Source organism: Schistocerca americana, chromosome 6 (assembly GCF_021461395.2).
Source record: "Schistocerca americana isolate TAMUIC-IGC-003095 chromosome 6, iqSchAmer2.1, whole genome shotgun sequence".
Lineage (NCBI taxonomy): Eukaryota > Metazoa > Arthropoda > Insecta > Orthoptera > Acrididae > Schistocerca > Schistocerca americana.
In genome coordinates, this window is record NC_060124.1 from 288,816,329 (window position 1) to 288,819,368 (window position 3,040).

The 3,040-nt window shown below is 56.2% G+C and overlaps 2 non-coding genes across 2 annotated transcripts; both read left to right on the top strand.

Moving 5' to 3' along the window:
- The first annotated feature begins 624 nt into the window (after nt 1–624).
- On the top strand, nt 625–2,534 carry LOC124620944. Its single transcript, XR_006980446.1, has one exon. It is a non-coding gene; the product is annotated as a small subunit ribosomal RNA (ribosomal RNA).
- Nucleotides 2,535–2,885: 351 nt separating this feature from the next.
- Nucleotides 2,886–3,040, top strand: LOC124620688. Its single transcript, XR_006980239.1, has one exon. It is a non-coding gene; the product is annotated as a 5.8S ribosomal RNA (ribosomal RNA).

Consider the following 3,040-nt stretch of genomic DNA (forward strand, 5'->3'; position numbering starts at 1 on the left):
GCACGCGGCGCCGTGCGGCCAAAGTAGGTCCTCGCGGGCCCGGTGCGAAGCGCGGTGGACATCTGCAGTGTGCTGGTCCGATTGAGGACTGTGTGCGCTGAGGATGCGCCGCCGCCCGGCGCTCGGCGCCGCGACGCCGTCTGCTGCTCGGTCGCCTCTGCGGTTCTCGCAGGTGGTTTGTATCGCAGCTGTGCGGACGTGTTGGCGCGTGCGCTGTGCTGGGAGAGTTCGCTTCGGCACCCAAGTGGGGCTTTTGTCCTTCTGTGGCGCTGGCGTTGGAGCTGCCGGCCACCGTAGGTGGCGCGTGTTGTCTCCCGCCGGCAATGCCACGACAGCACGCTCCCGGGCCTCTGTCGGCAGCGGCAAGCTCAGTTGGGAGCACGGGTGGTCGCACCTAAAGCGTCTACTCGCCAAACTCCGGGCGATTGCGCCTCTCTCGAACCCGACCAAGTACTTAGGACGGCGCTGCGCGCCGCCGGGACCTGAGAGGGTTTCGAGGTGTATTGTGCAGGGGAGCTCAGCCTCCTCCTGTTTGCAGAATAATTGAGCGGACGCTTGCGTGTTCGCGCGGGCCCCCGGGACACACTCCCGGGCGGCCGGCTGCTCAGCTCTAGTTGACGCAGCTCCCTGGTTGATCCTGCCAGTAGTCATATGCTTGTCTCAAAGATTAAGCCATGCATGTCTCAGTACAAGCCGCATTAAGGTGAAACCGCGAATGGCTCATTAAATCAGTTATGGTTCCTTAGATCGTACCCACGTTACTTGGATAACTGTGGTAATTCTAGAGCTAATACATGCAAACAGAGTCCCGACCAGAGATGGAAGGGACGCTTTTATTAGATCAAAACCAATCGGTCGGCTCGTCCGGTCCGTTTGCCTTGGTGACTCTGAATAACTTTGGGCTGATCGCACGGTCCTCGTACCGGCGACGCATCTTTCAAATGTCTGCCTTATCAACTGTCGATGGTAGGTTCTGCGCCTACCATGGTTGTAACGGGTAACGGGGAATCAGGGTTCGATTCCGGAGAGGGAGCCTGAGAAACGGCTACCACATCCAAGGAAGGCAGCAGGCGCGCAAATTACCCACTCCCGGCACGGGGAGGTAGTGACGAAAAATAACGATACGGGACTCATCCGAGGCCCCGTAATCGGAATGAGTACACTTTAAATCCTTTAACGAGTATCTATTGGAGGGCAAGTCTGGTGCCAGCAGCCGCGGTAATTCCAGCTCCAATAGCGTATATTAAAGTTGTTGCGGTTAAAAAGCTCGTAGTTGGATTTGTGTCCCACGCTGTTGGTTCACCGCCCGTCGGTGTTTAACTGGCATGTATCGTGGGACGTCCTGCCGGTGGGGCGAGCTGAAGGCGTGCGACGCGCCTCGTGCGTGCTCGTGCGTCCCGAGGCGGACCCCGTTGCAATCCTACCAGGGTGCTCTTGAGTGAGTGTCTCGGTGGGCCGGCACGTTTACTTTGAACAAATTAGAGTGCTTAAAGCAGGCAAGCCCGCCTGAATACTGTGTGCATGGAATAATGGAATAGGACCTCGGTTCTATTTTGTTGGTTTTCGGAACCCGAGGTAATGATTAATAGGGACAGGCGGGGGCATTCGTATTGCGACGTTAGAGGTGAAATTCTTGGATCGTCGCAAGACGAACAGAAGCGAAAGCATTTGCCAAGTATGTTTTCATTAATCAAGAACGAAAGTTAGAGGTTCGAAGGCGATCAGATACCGCCCTAGTTCTAACCATAAACGATGCCAGCCAGCGATCCGCCGCAGTTCCTCCGATGACTCGGCGGGCAGCCTCCGGGAAACCAAAGCTTTTGGGTTCCGGGGGAAGTATGGTTGCAAAGCTGAAACTTAAAGGAATTGACGGAAGGGCACCACCAGGAGTGGAGCCTGCGGCTTAATTTGACTCAACACGGGAAACCTCACCAGGCCCGGACACCGGAAGGATTGACAGATTGATAGCTCTTTCTTGATTCGGTGGGTGGTGGTGCATGGCCGTTCTTAGTTGGTGGAGCGATTTGTCTGGTTAATTCCGATAACGAACGAGACTCTAGCCTGCTAACTAGTCGCGTGACATCCTTCGTGCTGTCAGCGATTACTTTTCTTCTTAGAGGGACAGGCGGCTTCTAGCCGCACGAGATTGAGCAATAACAGGTCTGTGATGCCCTTAGATGTTCTGGGCCGCACGCGCGCTACACTGAAGGAATCAGCGTGTCTTCCTAGGCCGAAAGGTCGGGGTAACCCGCTGAACCTCCTTCGTGCTAGGGATTGGGGCTTGCAATTGTTCCCCATGAACGAGGAATTCCCAGTAAGCGCGAGTCATAAGCTCGCGTTGATTACGTCCCTGCCCTTTGTACACACCGCCCGTCGCTACTACCGATTGAATGATTTAGTGAGGTCTTCGGACTGGTACGCGGCATTGACTCTGTCGTTGCCGATGCTACCGGAAAGATGACCAAACTTGATCATTTAGAGGAAGTAAAAGTCGTAACAAGGTTTCCGTAGGTGAACCTGCGGAAGGATCATTACCGACTAGACTGCATGTCTTTCGATGTGCGTGTCGTGTCGCGCAACACGCTACCTGTACGGCTCGCAGTAGCCGTGCGCCGCGTGCGGAACCACGCGTGCTTCTCAAAACTAACGCCAATGTTGTGTGGTACGAGCGCTGAAGCGCTGGAGCGGCTGGCCTGCGGCACCTGGCGCCTGGCGCCGGTTTTGAATGACTTTCGCCCGACTGCCTGTCCGCTCCGGTGTGGAGCCGTACGACGCCCATCGGCCGTGAGGCCGTTGGACACAGAACGCTTGAACAGGGGCCGCCACACGCCTACGTCCCGCCTATGCAACTGTCTTGAAAGAGACAGTGGAAACTAAGAAAAGATCACCCAGGACGGTGGATCACTCGGCTCGTGGGTCGATGAAGAACGCAGCAAATTGCGCGTCGACATGTGAACTGCAGGACACATGAACATCGACGTTTCGAACGCACATTGCGGTCCATGGATTCCGTTCCCGGGCCACGTCTGGCTGAGGGTCG